The following is a 16,794-nucleotide window of genomic DNA, read 5'->3' as shown; positions in this document are numbered from 1 at the left end:
AGATGGACTTTCCTTGCTTCTGGGGTACCGCACTCTGTTGAGGGGGTTCAGGCTTGGTCAGTCCTGCTTCCTGGGAGTCCGGAGGATCTTCCAAAAGCTCTAGGCCAGTTTAAAAGCAATGCACACAATCTGGTGTTCCTCTCCAGCTCTGAGATGGATGTCCAGGTGTCTTACTTTGCAGTTGATTGGTCCCACCAACTAAAAGGGAGAAGGCGTCCTTGCAGGGACATCTCTGTCAATGCAAACTTGACATTTCGGCACTGCAACAGTGCTTCACCGGGCAAACCAACGGTCCAGGGGTTGCAGCAGGCGTCCTCTTCAAGCTCTTCTTCGGTTCCTTCGTCCAGTGGTCGACTCTGCCTTCCAAGCCAAAGCACTCGCCTTTTATTCAGTTCTCTCCCATTCATTCCAGCCTAGCTGGCAATCACCCAGCAGGGTGGCTGTCCTTGCCGGACAGTCAGCTAGCCAATCACCACAGAGTGCATTTGGGTCTCCTAGGAGACTAAGCACAGGGAGTTTTGGGCACCTCCCTCACTTCTTGCCTACCCCAGACACTCTGACAAAGATGGCTCCCGTGGTTGCTTTACAGCAGCTGTGAACGCAGCCCGCGGTAAATGCACACCATGGTAGTTTATACGAAACCACTGCCACCAGCCATTCAATGAGAAAAGAGTAACATAAAAAATGTTACATGAGAAGCTAGACAGAGGGGATACTAGGTAACCCCTCCAGCACTCTATTGTAAGATAGTGTGTGCTGGCTCTAGAAAGTTACAATGGTAAGTAAAGTCAATTTCACTTTACTGCTCTGGGAAACAGTAGTATATCCCAGAGGAGGTATTTAATCCTTTGGGAAATCCGAACGACTTCCCTGTGTCACTGCACTGAGGGTGCTCTGTGACACAATGTAAAAGATTATGCCTATGGAGTTTGTCAGACTCCACAACCAAAAGAAACACAAAGCTCAGAAATCACATTGAAATACATGAGAGAGTGGGAGAAAGTGGCTCACTCTCTCCAGGTTAAAAAAAAATCAAGTCCTCAAAATCCAGCAAAGTTGCTGGGGGTCTCTAAGGTGAAGGGAAGTAGCACATTTCTGAGCCTTCTTAGCAGTTGTGCCCTTGTGATTGATTTAGGCAGCACATTACTTACTAGATAATTTATATATTGGTTAGCTTCGATGGATTGTCCCTCGTCCTGAGCTGGTAGGGGATATCGAGATAGGAAGTCTGCCAGGTTGTTGTCTTTTGCCGAGCAGTGTGTAATGTTGTGTGCCCTGCGCCTCTAGTCCCCTAATGTCGCTGTATACCCGCAGCCCCTCTGGCCCGTGATGTCTCTCTGTACTTCTCTATGCTTCTTGCCCCTTCATGCCTGCTGTTTGCCATACCTGACTGCTCGCAATGTCTCTATGTACCAGCCATCCAGTCACATGTACCAATCCCAGGCATGCACTCCTGTCCGTGCCTTAGCACATGCACGGTTTGGGTTCTTCAGATCAAGTACTGTAGCTAGTCTTCACATTTATGCTGCGCTTGGCCTGCAGGAGTGTCCTTGTGTTCTCCCCCGTTCACCTTTGTCACTTACCGCTTTCAAAGCGCACTGTGCATAGGCACTTTGTGGAAGAACTATCATATCATTTCATATCACTACACTTACTCTCTACTCTACACCATCACACAATTAAAGTACAGCTCTACCCCTCGATAAATTCGGCCTAGCTGTTCACATACGAACACTACCCCATGCACACCTCATCAATCCGATAAAAACGCAGCTATATCCCATGACAAACCGGCCTAGATGCTCACATAAGCGTCCTACAGGCATAAGCATAACGCAGCCAGAAACCAGTCTAGGTGTCCACCCGCCGGACTGCACACATTCAACTGATATCTCCACCACCACACCTAATGCTAGGATGCAGCTACCATCAGGCAATCCCACCAGCTGCACACATGAGTAGTGCACCCACGCACCCTACAACACTTTCCCTCTCTACTGACCTGGACTGCGGTCCCCAAGGGCGTTCAACCTACCAGCGCCTTGAGATCATACCAATTATATATAGAGTGCTATATAAATGACAAATAACATAACATTTCATCGAGCGGTCTGCTTTCTGGAAATTGGGTGATTCGCACCCTGCAATAGCCTGTGATTTTAGGGCCTCTTCAGTGGAATAATGGTCAAAGTCGCAGTATTTTGATCTTTTCCGCAATCTCATTACAAAATTGTCCATGTTCTCTCCTTTTTCCTGCGTGGTCGTGTGTAAAATGTGTTGTTCATAGTCTACGTTTTTCAGCGGTGCAAAATAGTTATTCAGCAAATCAATTATGCCTTGAAATGTGTCAATCGTGTTTTCGGGCATTTCGAACACGATGTCTCTCATCACCGGACCTAGCGAGTGCAATAATACTCCTCTAAGGCAGTGTTCTTCTCTGACACCTGTTACGTCAATGTATATATGTAGTTCCTTGCGCTACCTGGACCATCTTGGCACCAGACTGCTTGTGTCTGATATGTCAAAATGCTGCATAACTTGTAATTGTAATGAATCATGGCCTCCCTCCTCCCTTTGCGTAGGATTGCAGGGGTTTGGAATGGGCTGAGGGCTTTGTGAGCTGCTGCCCACTTCAATATCAGACATGGTGGCAAGGGCCCTGGAGATCGCAACTGCTCACCTTTATGTGGTGCTGTGAGCTGCCCTTAAAGCGTGATGTGGTGTTGTAGGCTGGATCATGCAGGGATCTGAAGGAAAGTTCTAGAGCACGTGCTTTCCTGTCTTCTGCTCTCCTGTCTTGGGCTTGTGTTGCAAGAGAAAAAGAGTCCTTGGTAGCATGTGCAGTAGATGGAGTATTGTGTGTCGGCAAATTATTCCCTTGTTGTTTAGAGCGCCCTGGATTTATGGGCTATCAACTTTCCTCCGTGGCAGTGATTGTATGTAAATACACAGGGCTCGCACGACTCAGCACATGGTTTGTGCTGCAAGCGCGTGTGTTTGCAAATTTCCTCTGTGGTGGTGAAAGAGTTAACGGTTCGGAGGCTCGGCCGCCACCGTGATGTTTCCAGCGAAGTAGCGTCCTGCGAAACTGAATGCGCGGAGAGCCTCAGTGCGGCGTGATGGTCTCTGACTCTGCGGTGGTTCGGTACAGCAGCGGGAGCTTTAAGGATAATGCAATGAAAACAAAATGAAGTTGAATCAGGATGTTGACACTTTAATCATTAGGCATGAACTGGCGCAGGGGCGGACGCTCTGCCTACTACAGCAACGCGTGGGCTGCAACCCACATCACAACTGAAATGGGACAGGGTGTCCCTTCACAACGTTAATAACAGATAGAGGACATTAGATTGCACTAAACAGATCACAGTAAACCACCGTCTGGCATGGTCTAACCCAGATCATCATGAGAAATCCTATTAGTCACACCCTCCAGGATATTGCAACATGAAGTGGCACATTTTTGCGGCATGAAATGGCATATATTGCAGCACAAAACTTTATTTATTGCAGCATTTTTGCAGCGCATTTTGTATTGGCTGGAGGATGTAAGATTGGCGCATTGCAGGAAAAAAACAGTGCCCAAGGCTACAAGCAAGCCAGTGTGTCGTTATTTGTACCTTTTGTATCAATTTAATAGGAAGAGTCCCAGATATCTCTGGCTTGGCAGAAGAGTGTTTGTTTTGGCTATGTTTTTGGTTTAATGTGCATGCCTATTTTATATTATTGATAGTATTGATCATTATCATTTTTAATGCTGGAAATATTCCTCTTCTGTGTTTTCCAAGCACCCACACACCTCTCTCACCAATACACCTCACACTTCTCACCAATTCCCCATCACAACTTGCATTTCTGAACCACTCACTGTGTCATACACATACTTACTGCTGTGTTACACTGCAAAGTCACAATTTGCACTCCCCAGTCCCCACCACACTCCAAATCATACTCCCAACTCACACCTTAGGCCCCCCAATACCTCATGCACTATCCAGTCCTTGATTCTTTCGTGCTACTTCTGCATCCTTTCTCCAATTCGATTGCACTCTTCCCTCCTTTCTCACAATCTGCAGCTCACTGGCTCTTTCCGGCCAACCGCTCCCTCTCTGCTTGTTGGCCCAGTGCTCCCCCTGAGCCCATGTTCCCTCTACTTTCTGTACCTCCGCTCCCTCTCTGATGTCTGGCCCACCACCCCACTGCTTCCTCTCTGCTTTCTTGCCCATTGCTTCCCCCTCTGACCCACTGCTCTCCCTCCGCTTTCTTGCCTACCACTCCACACCTCACCCCTCACCCTCTCCTATCGCCTGTCCCTCTCATATTGTGACCATTTGTATATTTTTCAAGATTTAGGCCCAGATCCTCAAATAATAGGGTATCTAAATAAAAAAAGAGCACAGGATATACTATTTTTAGAAAACCCATTTCTGGAAACAAGCAGGACGCTTTTTATCAAAGGTGACCTGCCCATTTCCACAGTGCTGAGCTGTGGCGCAAATGATGCGTGGCTGCTGGCCAGCCCCCTTGATTACATTTGTGTTGGAAGCGCTCTTCCAACAATTTCCTAGAGGCTCCCAGTGCATTTCTCTGTGACAGGCCTTTAAGGGGCCTGCCACTTTAAAATGCAACCCAAAAAACGCAATTTGAGGATCAGAAATGCCAGTGAGACAACAGCGGTTCATAACTCTTCTGTCACAACAACAAACATTTAAAATTCTAAATTGTATGACGGGTTAGGAAGCTACTAGCATGCAGTGGCACAAATCGCGCATGGGGTTCCCCACAATCTCTGCACAATTAAAAGCGCTTCTTGTTTGTAAATTTAAGATGCGCTTAAATGTGCAGAAACACCCCCTGATTTGCGCGAAGGGGTGAAAAGGCGCATCTTACATGCTCACATTCAGATGCCACAGTGGATTGGGCTGCTCCTTTGCGCATTTCATTTCTTGCGTCAAAAAAAGTTTTTCTAAAAATAGTCCTTTTTGCAAAAACAAAAAATTGCCATTTTTGCGCTATTTTAAAAAACTGCAGTTTTTGCAGCATTCTGCGGTATCGCAAAATCGATTCAATCTGGAGGGTCTGATTAGTAAATGAGTGACCTTTGAGCATTGTGGTCAGAGGTCACCATAGTAATTTATTTCTGTACAGTCTGCACTACAGTACAACACACAGCACTCTCAAGTTTCTTGTGGCCTTTGTAAGAAGGCCATCTATTCCTGTTTTTTCCCTTAAGTTCCTGGGATGTTGTAGTATCTCATTGTTGAATCACTCTGGGGTTCCATGCTCCATGTGGCACCTTCCACATAGCTGTAATGAGGGTGGAACATGGAACATGGAACGTCAGAGGAAAGATGCTTAAGAGGAATGTTCCAATGGTCATTGGTCGTTGTGTTTGTGAGAGAACCGGTGGGCTAATCCTTCTACTCAAATAAAACCGTTATTCATCTTCCATATGGTATTGAGTGTACATCATTTCATTGGCGACGAGGATGGGTTTAGTCACGAACGGCAGCCCACCGAGTAGCCGTTCATTCCTTAAGGCGGAGTGAGTTACTACGAGTTTCCAGGTTACTACATGAAGATTGTCTCCAAGGAACGTGAAACGGATTAAACAGACTGGGACTCAAGCATAAAGAGGCGGACGTATGGATCTGCGAACGAATTAAGGAAACGTTAGTTGCAGCTCATCATCCTGTTGAGGCAACACTTCAACTAGAACTACGCGCCAGGGCCAAGCACATCGGTGCATTGCGGGATAAAGAGGTAAGTCATACGTGCTGCGCTGACTATTTTATTGGACGCAACCTTATTTAAATAAACCGCCAGACCCTGCACCATGCTGCATCTTTCAAAGCCTCACTCCATTCCCACGCGCATAATGGTTGCAACTTAGAGAGCAATAGAATGTCAAGGTGAACCTGGCAGTCTTCTAATTAAGCGTGCTCCAGCTGTGCACAAGCGTCACAGTACACTGTGCGCTCAAAGGCAGGACTAAAGGACCTCATTACATCCACACTGCGTGCCACCATTTTGTTTCCATAGCAACCAAACCTTACAAATAAACAGCTACACGCGCGCACAAAAGCTCTAGCGTTCACGCTGCGTACCACCATTCAAAGCCAAGAACCAGTGGCAACAGTAGTGTATACATTCGAGTGTGTCTTTGTGTAAGTGTGAAAACCAATGTACAATTGTGAAGAGTTAAAGGGAGACAAAGTAACATTTAATTGGAAAACATTTATCAAATAGTAAACATTCCTCTAATAACTAAAGTAAATACACCATTACCATCACATAAGGAACTACCACAATAATAACAACTCCAAGCATGCAAGGGATACCGCTTCCAAACTATTTTTTAGACACAAAGGGCAAACCTGCATTGCCTTGGAAAAGATGGAAGAAACTCTTTGAGCATTATGTCCTTGCTGCTCATGGCTTAAATTTTACGAATGAAAGAAAAAAGTGCCTACTTATACATTGTTTACGAAACTATGTGCAGGAACAATTTGAGAATCTTCCATCCTTATCAGAGGATGAGTCGATAGGACTCACAGAATAGGAAAAATGTGTTAAAATGTTGGATCGACATTATGAAAATTCTGTATTTTTCTTGAAAGATATCATTTTGGTAAACGAAAACAAGAACCTCAAGAGACAGTAGAACAATTTATGACCGCCTTACGAGGATTAGCGACCTCGTGTGAGTTTGGGAAAATTTGGATGATAATAATAATTCAGTTCATGCTTGAATGCATTGACAGCAAAGCGAGGGAAGCATTATAGTCCAAAGGCAATCCATCCATAGAAGAAATCCTTAGACTTGCAAAAGAAGTGGAACATACAAGCAAATGTGTGAAAGAACTTGAAAAAAGAGCAGAAACAGACAATAAGAAAGAACTGTGTCAATTACCAGAAGTCTTGGTGGTCCAAGAAAGGAACACAACCAGAAAGAAGCAACTTGAAAAAAGGGATTCAGTGTATATAAAAAAAGGCAACAAGATTCAAAGAAAGAAAAGAAACCCATGACAGCAGAAGATGTTATCGATGTGATAGCGTACATCACTTAGTAAATGGTCCCGGTATTAAAGAAGTGTGCAAGAGGTGCAGTAAAAAAGGACACTTTCCCAACTGCTGCAGAACAAAACTGGAGAACACAGAATGCATTGATGAACTATGTGAGGGTGTAGAAGAGTGTACCCTTTCAATAGAAGGCTCAGAGATCAGCATGACTGAGGATGATGATGCAGATGTTGAAAAACCCATGGCAACAATAGAAATCAGTGGTATGAACCTTAACATGGTAATTGACTCTGGTGCGAAGTACACTTTATTGCCTACAGTTCTTTTCCAGGAAAATGTCAAGACTAATACCACATTGAAAGAAGTGGATGTCAGACCTGTTGCGTATGGTGGCAAAAGCATTGAATTGGAAGGATGGTTCTGGACCACCAAGAAATTTAAGGACAGAATAGCAAAATGAAAAATGTATGTCTCTAAGAAGGGAATATGTAGTATTGGGCTTGCATTGGCATAGCAATGCAAGCCACGGAATGTTGCCTGGGCTGAAACCTTATGTTCACTCAAGGTTCCAGCTGTGGCAGTCAGGGACACACAGGATGGGAGAAGAACAAGAAAGGATGTTACTATACCAGCTCCTTACCTCTCTTTTATAACCTAACCCTGTAACAATAAAGCAGCTTTCCTTTTGATATACATATGGCTCCAGTGTCCTTCCTGACCCACCTATGAACCCAGATACTACAAGTGGCGACGAGGATGTATTTCCAGATGAGTGCAGTGGGTCCTGAGATGGCAGATAGGAGCCGAGCGGTGAAGGCGCCCAATGGAGAAGGAGAAGTGAAGGAGTGCCAGGAAATGAAGCTAGAGTTGGTGAAAGGTATACGCCAAGATGAAGGAAGCAGAGGAAAGGTGCAGCCTGTATGAAGGAAGCCCCAGCCAATATGAAGAATGTTATCCCAGAGTAAAGTGCGGCGCCAAAGGAAGTAAAAGGGACCAAGCTCTGTATTTACGGGAATGGCCTTGGTCTGCATAAGCCCTGTTGGGGACAAGTGTGGAGAAAATCCTTTGCAGGCAGCCAGAGGACAACACTGTGTGAGGTGTTTAGGACTGTGAAGGCAGCGGACAGAGGCGTGCTGTTCCTCCAGTGAGGATTTCAAGTTTTTTTCTAAGGTACTGTAAACGTCAAAAATTGAGCAGAGTGCTGTGCCAGTGTTTTGCAGTTTTTCCCAATTGTTACGTTGCCAGAGGGCCGCCTGTGTGAGTGGGGTGGATTTAATAAGATACCACTCAACTGTACTGCAAATGTTGATACGGTCCTGAGCTCCGTACAGCTGAGCAGCTGTAATGCGAGTGATGACGTGGATGGAACTGTGTGGGGGGTATGGCGAAGCCCGTGGAACGTTAGTTCAGTGTTCCAAATTGTGGCGGAGAGCGGAGTTACGGTTTCCTCTGCACATGGGCGTGGCCTTGCAACGTGGTCTAACGTTGTGATCAGTGAGGAAGAGCTGCAGTGATGTGAGGCTGCACTAGAGGTACTGTTGGTTTACATTACTGGCAATTGGTGCAAGGAGCAATGCAGAGATGCCGGTCTGATAACAGGGAAGTCATTTAGGGGTCACCAGGAGTCACAACTGCGACCCCTGAGGTCTCCCTTGCTACCCCTAAAAAAACGGGAACGAGGTCCTGGGCATGTGGCTCTTTGCTTCTGGAGTGGCTGGCTTTCTTGTTCAGGCCTCTTACAGTTTTTGTTTTAAGAACAGAGGTTCCATAAGTATCACACTTTCAGCAGTGACCCTTAATAAGAAAGAATGGGAATACTGAAAAATGTGTCTTTCTGCAATTCTATGCAATAATTGCTAGATCATGAAAGGTTTATTTCAGGCACACTTCAGGGGGGGGGAGTCACTGATTTAGTCTGTTCTTAAACACCTCAACTCAGCCTTTCATCCTTCTAAGGTCGATAAATGAGTACCAACATAGGTTGGGTGATACCGTATGTATATTTGTTCTATATAAAGCACTTAAGCATAAGTGCTATATAATAGCACACATTATCATTTGGCCATGGCTTGCATTCACAGTAATTTGGTAATATGGGCCTATACAAACTGATTTTAACGATACACAAGGCGATCCATTCTAGTATTAAATGTATATAACATTATAGTGATATTGTAACCATATTTTCCGTAGTGTGCTTTGAATAATGCTATTGTTACCTTTTGTCCGCGAAATGCCGGTGTCAACTCCCCCGCGGCTTTCCTACGAAGAAAAGCGCACTCACAGGCTCCTTTCTGGAACCGATACAGGTTGCCATGGCGCTTGTTTACACGCCAGCGTGTATCGTGTCAGCTGACACCTTGCAGGTGTGAGGAATGTCTACCAAAACCACGCCACCCTGTACTATAAAAGCACCGCTACTCGTACAGCTCATTGCTGCTAATTGTAGCGTTACTTTCCTTGCGGTTACGCTCCGTATCCCTTCTGACATCCAGTCAGTACTTTAATTGATCTCCTGGTTCCCGACGCTCGGCTATTCTCTTTGGACTGTATTTGGATACTCCTTTGGTTTTGTTTTCGCTCACTCCATTACTGAGCCCGGACTCATCCACGGACTGCCTGCCTTTCTCCTCAGTGACTTCCTGCTGCCACAGCTCACTAAGGTACGCTATTGGTTGTCCTTTGCTCTCACCCACTGTCTCCTTGTTATTATCTGAGCCCACTCCAGAACACCTCAGCTGCTCATTTGGGAAATACCTGGCAGCACCATTTACTTCTGAACTGATCCAGTCAAGAGGACCCCTCTCTGCTGGGTTCCAACGTTAGCTTCTATTTTCCTGTCGGACTTGATTGCTGCATCTTTTGGGACTACGGCATTCTTCAGTGAAACCCTCTCCAAGTGCATATTGTGACGCTTTCCTGTACATGCACTAACCCATCACTAGTGCGACCCTCGTGCCGCTCTGGTTACTTTCCTGTACCAACCTCCCTTTTTTTTATTTTATCCTTTCGTTGTTTCCCTCCACTTGGACTTCACTCATTCCTGCCAATTCTCCCTTCAGGTCTGTGTTTGAATTACCTATCCATTTTTGGGAAGGTCTAGTTAACTACATTGAGGTGTAGGGTAATAGTTCTATTTCTTCTCATAGGTGCATTCCTATAGCAGATTCCACTCCTCAATCCCTGCCTAGGTACTCCTTTAGTACTATTGTTTTCTTACCTTCCTTCCATATTTTTGACTCTTCTAACCATCTTTGTATTCCTTTGCAGCATTGGTTTGGCGGTGTGTGTTCTCCCCGCTCTTTTAGGCGATTGGCAACTCTGCCTGTTCAGGTTGAAACAGCAGAGAGGCACGTCGTAGAAAAGAGCCCCTCTTTGAGGAAGCCTGACTCTTAGAATTCAGGGGTGTCGGGATACCAGAGGTTGTCTCGTGAATTTCTGTGGAAACTGCCGCCTCCAAGGTCGCCTATCTACAGGTAGTGATCAGTTTACGGAGCGGTGAGTAACAGCTATGTGATGCCACTTCCTGTTTTGTCAAGGGCTGAAAGGTTATGTTCCATCGTTTCCCGCGATATCACTTCGGGGTGGGGTCAAATGACATCACTTCCTGTGATGTCACCTGAGGTCAAGGGTCGTGAGATGTCACTTACGCTACCCCTGGCATTTTGGTGAAATGACGTCCATGTCTGATAAGGGGTTTACATTTATGTTGTAAACGTGGGACAAGGTGAGGCTGTTTCCACATTGGGAAAAGCAGGTTGTGGACAGCAGAAGCATTTGTAAGAGTAACGTTTTTTTCTTTGGTACATGAAACAAACCTCTGTCTTACGTGTATCTAAAGTAATTGGTGCAGTGTGCATATTTAAGGCGATTTGATCAGCATGAGTGGGTGCTGACATGCAGTAATTTAGTGAAGCAGTGTTTATGACTGGAATGTTTTTTTTCTTCCAGTAAATGCAAAGGAGGTACTAGTTTTTTTTCTTTTGTTGGTCTGCCGGCACAGTGTAAAAGTATTACAGTGTAATGAAATGGAAAGATGAAACTAATCGGATATGATGTATAAGTGAGTCAAGATGGTTAACAACATGATGTTGTGTGCATGCTATAGCGTATATGTTGTAATTTGTGAGGCAGAAATGTGTATTTAGGAAAATTATAATAATATTGTAGTATATGCACTGTTCAAAATTTAATACTGTGTTTTTATTACAGATGGATACTTTCTTTTAATTTAATTTTGTTTTCAATATGCCTGCATATGTAATGTTTAGGAAATGCATTGTTTTTTTAGAGGCATATAGTACTTACTCGCTTTTAGTAATGGAATTCAGGGTACGTATGGAACAAAATAGTTTTTATAAGACAATGTAATGTTATTATTAGTGAAATGTAAATGACAAGGCCTGTTTTTAGCATGCAGTTGGGCAATTAGTTGGTACATCGTGGATGTGGTTAAATATCTTTTAAGGAAAGTATGCACTACATGTATAGCATGTTGAGTGTGTGCGCAGTTTAGGTAATGGATGCATTACTTGTTTACCATGTGAATGTGTGCACAGAGGTTATATGGATATTTTATAGGAAAGTATGCACTACATGTTTTGCATGTTGAGTGTGTGTGCAGGTGAAGTGTGAGTTGCTAGACTCCATGGATTGTGGCACTGTATGTTCATGAAGGGAATGAAATGTGGGGTACTTTATTGTAAGTGAGGTTGTTATGATTATTAAGTGAAGTGTTTGATGTTATCGCCTCCACTACTGGCAGTTATGGTAGACAGGGTAGTATTGCACCCAGTGTCTGGCTTTCAGTGCTTTAAGGAGTGGATATATATGTAATTAGTGACCCATGTAGGTGTGATAAGGTGAACTTTTATGAGTATTGAGAGATGTAGGGTGTACTTTGAGGATAGTTATCCGTGTATATGACTTAAGGGGTGCATTTATGGGATAGTGACCCGTGTATGAGGTTTGGGTGCACCTATATGAAAATAGTGACACGTGAAGAGTTTAGGCCTATGTTTGGTGCACATGTTTTTAGTATTATTGCAAGCCACGGAATGTTGCCTGGGCTGGAACCTGGTGTTCACTCAAGGTTCCAGCTGTGGCAGTCAGGGACACACAGGATGGGAGAAGAACAAGACAGGATGTTACTATACCAGCTCCTTACCTCCCTTTTATAACCTAACCCTGTAACAATAAAGCAGCTTTCCTTTTATATACCTATGGCTCCAGTGTCCTTTCTGACCCACCTATGAAATCAGATACTACAAAATACTACCACTTTTGAGCTGGTCCCATCAAAGGAGACTAAAAATAAGACTAGATCCCAATGCTGAGGAGGTCGTATTTGTATTTATTTGTATTTGTATTTCATTTATTTGTAACGTGCACCATCTGGCCCAGGGGCATCAGGGCACAAAACCTGAGATTATTTACATACATAGATGTTACATACAAGAAGTAGTAGAAGTGATAAGATATAAAGGCAGACATATATATGCTGTGGATCAAGAAACTTCGTCTGGATTACTCGAACAACATTGTGTGTTTCAAGAGTAACTAGGCACCTTAAAGGATTTCAATCACAAGATTCGAATGAGAACTGATGCCATTCCTGTAGTACAAAAAGTGAAGCCAGTTCCTTTGGCAATCAAAGCTGCTGTGAAGGAAGAACTTGAGAGAATGGGAGCACAAGGTGTGATAGAAAGAGTGGAGTCATGGGTTTCACCTTTGGTAATAGTACACAAACCAAATTGAAAACTTAGTTTGTCTATAGATCTCAGATGTGTAATCCAGTGTGTGATTCCAGATAGGCATCCGTTGCCCAACATAATGGAAATGTTGGGTACGATTCAAGATACTAAGGTAATGAGTACATTGGAAGAATAAATGGCGATGAGGCTCACACTCTGATTCCCAGTCAGATTTACCTGCTAAAGCAACAGTTAGTTTTCTCCTCCAAACATTTTCTTGATTCTATCAATCATCAGGGAGGCTGTGTTTCCTTTCCTTTTCAGGTGTGTCTGGTTAATTCTCATTAAAGTCTCTAAGGATTCTGGTACATGTAGTCGCACACTTTTTACAATGCAGGTGACTAGGAGCAAAATCTCCTCCAAAGCACAAATCTTTCCCTTGACAGGGGGATGGGAAAACCATGTTTCCCCTCACCATGGGATTCAAATTGTGCTAATGGAGGGGAGTTGCTTCCTGGTAACCAGAATAACTACAGCTACCAGAATCCTTTGAGAACAAAATGGACACTAAATAGCAACACCTGAAAAGACTGCCTCCCTGATGATTGTGAGGGACATGAAAGCGCTTGGAGGAGAAGAACACATAAATTGCAGCAGGTATCTAAGCTGGGAACTAGAGTGCGCGCCTCACCTCTTCTTTTTTACATAATGAGTACATTGGATCTGAGATCTGCGTACCATCAGATCAAGTTGCATCCTCTTTCCATAATGTCACAGCTTTTATCACCTCTGAGGGTTTAATCCAGTGTAAAAGGATGCCGGTTGGTCTCATTTCGGCAGCGCCCGTATTTCAATGCATAATTTATTTTAATTTATTATTTTATTTTTTTCTATTTGTTACACACCCAGACCGTGAGGTATCACAGCGTGGTTACAGACATCTTGGTGATTGGTAATACATTTGAGAGAAGAAAAGCTTAATTACAGAAATTATTTACATTTGAGAAAAAAAGCGTACAGAAATTATATACAATCAGCAGATCATACAAGAACTAATAAACAATAATTACAGGTTAAGCAGATATAGGAATGACTAGAATAGATTCAGCAATGTACTAGTATTGGTTGAACAACCATGTTTTAAGCTGCTTTTTAAAGCCGGGGAAGGATGTTTCTTTTTTGATGTTCATTGGGAGGGAGGTCCAATGTTTGGGAGCTAAGACATGAAAGCTGCTGCCCCCTGCTCTGGTATTGTTGTAGCGGGGTGTCACTAAATATGACTATCATTGGATCTCAGTGTTCTCACGTTTTCTTTTTTCTGTATGGCATTGTTGAGATAGATTGGGGCTTTTTTTTGTCAAGACATTTATGCGTGATGCAGAGAGTTTAAAAGATAATTCTGGCTTTGATGGGTAGCCGATGGGCATCCTTCCTGATCTTGGAGATGTGATCACACTTTTTTATCCCTAATGCTGCCCTTAGGGCTTTGTTTTGCATAAGTTGCAGTTTTCTGATATTAGTGTAGAAAATCCCCAGTAGTAGCACGTTGCAATAGTCCAGCTTGGATAATATCAACGCTCTAGCCAAGGTGAGGCAGTTGGTCGGTGTCAGGAATTGTCGACTATAAGTTTGGATGTGTAAGCCGTGGAAGATGGCAGCGTACTAATATGTTTGGTCATAGTGAGGTTAACGTCTAGGTATACGTGTTACGCTCACCTGGTATCCATGGGGACACCGCCCAGACCTGGTTGGATGATTTGCACTCTCAAACCCTCTCCCGGTCCCTTGGTAAGGCCTCTGGTTAAAGATGGGTCTGCAATATAGGAGAGCTGGATTCAATACCAGATTGTCTTTATGGTTTCTCACCTCCCTTGGCCTCAACTCCTTCCTCCACCTTGGGCCCTCTCCTCACCTTAATATTGTAGGTGGTGGATTCTCCGTCCTGCTCCACATGGCAGGGGTGCGTTGATGTGGGGGCGAGCAGCAACCAAGTTACTTCACTGGTGCAAGCCCCCCCAGTGGGAATCCAGGCCTGCTGCGACTTCGTAGGTTTGCTGCTTTACAGTCTTTATATGTAGTTCTTATGTTCCTCTTAGTTGGAATAATAATGTCTTGCTTCTTTCCTTTTAGGGATGGAAAGGTATTTTGGAGTTGTCATGCAGTTTGAAGATAAGCATGGGCCGTAGGCAAAAGCGCAGTGTGTGCAATGCTGTCCGGTGAGTAATGCGCGGTGCTGTTTTGCCTTTTATATTGCTAACCTGTGTCTTTTCTCTCCTTATAAGTTGCGATGTTCCTCGCCGAGCGCTGTAATGTTCCAACAATGATACTGACCAGGAGATGACTACCCAGGTAAGAATTGTGTGGCTTCCTTCATTCAGGAGGAAACGTGAGTAAACGCTTACTAATGCTGTCTTTCTTTCTCCTCTTTCCAGGTTATGGTATTCCAGGATGCATGCGGTGCCCAATGATGGAGTTCATACCTTCAGGTGAGTGGAACTGAAGTTGGCGATGGATTGAAGACAGGATATTGTTCCAGGTAAGTTTTGTAGTGTTCTTTCTCTCTCTGCAGGTCCTTGGTTTCAGGTAAGCTGGCATCAAAGAACTGGACACGGTGAGCGTTACGCTGCCCACAGCAGAATAACGCAAATCATGTTCTGCTGTTTGGGTGTGGTTTAAATAGTCTCAGGTAAAGTAGTCCAGGTAAAATAGTCCCAGGCCTGCCACACCCAAAGTAGTCCAGGTAAAGTAGTCCCAGGCCTGCCGCACCCAAAAGACTAGACCGCATAGCTCAGTTCCTTGTAACTGAGCTATGTGTGTGCCTCCATGTTGGCTGAACCCCCGAAGTTAAATAGTCCCAAGTAAATAGTCCCATTCTAATGTTGGTCTTCATGATGGTTATGAGCCTGGAGTCTTGGCTGAGGTTTTAAGGCCTTTGACCTGGCCCTAACTGGAAGGCTGACTTGCCAGTGAGGGCCAGGGGCAAGGGTCATGACATACTCCTAATGTTTTAACTTGCTTGAGAACAGGGAGCAGGGTGCCGTCAATGTTGATCGCGTTGTAGACCGAGTGAAGGGCCGCTATTTTAGTTGGTGATCCCACAATGAGAACCTCTGTCTTCTTATCGTTGAGACAGAGGCTATTTAGCGCCATCCAGTTTTGGATGATGGAGTATATTTTGTTAATGGTTAATGTGTCCTGGTCGTAGTCCCCTGAAATGGGTATGAGGATCTGAGTGTCATCTGCAAAGTTGGTGTAGATGACACCCATATCGTCAAGAGCTTTGTGTAGGCATTATAGGGTGTTGGGGATAGGCATGAGCCCTGGGGTACTCCTAGGGGTACTGGTATGGGATCAGCAGACTCCTTACCTATAGCCACTCTAGAGGTACGTTCAGCAAGAAAGGATTTCACCCACATAGTGGCATCGTTAGAGAAGTTGAAATCATTGGCTAGTGATGTGCACAGTTTATCGTGATCCACAAGGTCAAATGCTGTGGATAGGTCTACCAGCAGGAGAATACAGAGTTTCCCTGAATCTCTGATAGTGTCCATGTGGATTTGGAGATCCAGGAAGGCTGTTTCTGTGCTGTGATTGGGCCTGAAGCTTGATTGTCTAGTTCCTAGGAGTTGGTTCTGTTCAAGATGTGTTTGGATTTGTGTGTATGCTATTTTGTCTATGAGTATAAGTAAAAAAGAGACCGTTGTTATTGGTCGATAATTGGTGGGTACTGTGGGTCCAGTGTTGTTTTTCTTTTAGCAGTGGGGTGACCCAGGCTTCGTTAATGCTGGCTAGGACTGAGTTTGTGTTGAAGGAGGAATTGACAAAGTTGGTAATGATGGGGGTGAGGGAGGAAGCACAATCTTCCACTAGTTTAGCTGGAACGCTATCTCCTTTACAGTTGGAGGTTTTCAATTTGGAAATAGTGTTGAGCACCAGTTCTTGGGTGACCGGGGCGAAGTGGAATAGGGAGTTAGGTTTTTCAGTGGGGGTGGGAAGGGGGTTGGTGGTAGAGGCGTTTTTATCTGCTAGTAACTGTCCTTTGGTAGAAATGTTGTTTTGTAACAGGGTGATTTTAGCG

The 16,794-nt window shown here is 44.4% G+C and overlaps 1 pseudogene; it reads right to left on the bottom strand.

The window, feature by feature from the left end:
- The window catches only part of LOC138467393 (zinc finger protein 208-like), a 419,830-nt pseudogene that overhangs the window by 90,507 nt on the left and 312,529 nt on the right, over positions 1-16,794 (bottom strand).

This window comes from Ambystoma mexicanum, chromosome 4q (assembly GCF_040938575.1).
Source record: "Ambystoma mexicanum isolate Mex_15411 chromosome 4q, UKY_AmexF1_1, whole genome shotgun sequence".
NCBI classification, from domain to species: domain Eukaryota; kingdom Metazoa; phylum Chordata; class Amphibia; order Caudata; family Ambystomatidae; genus Ambystoma; species Ambystoma mexicanum.
Note: the sequence above shows the minus strand (reverse complement) of the source record. Positions and strands in the feature narration are given on the sequence as shown.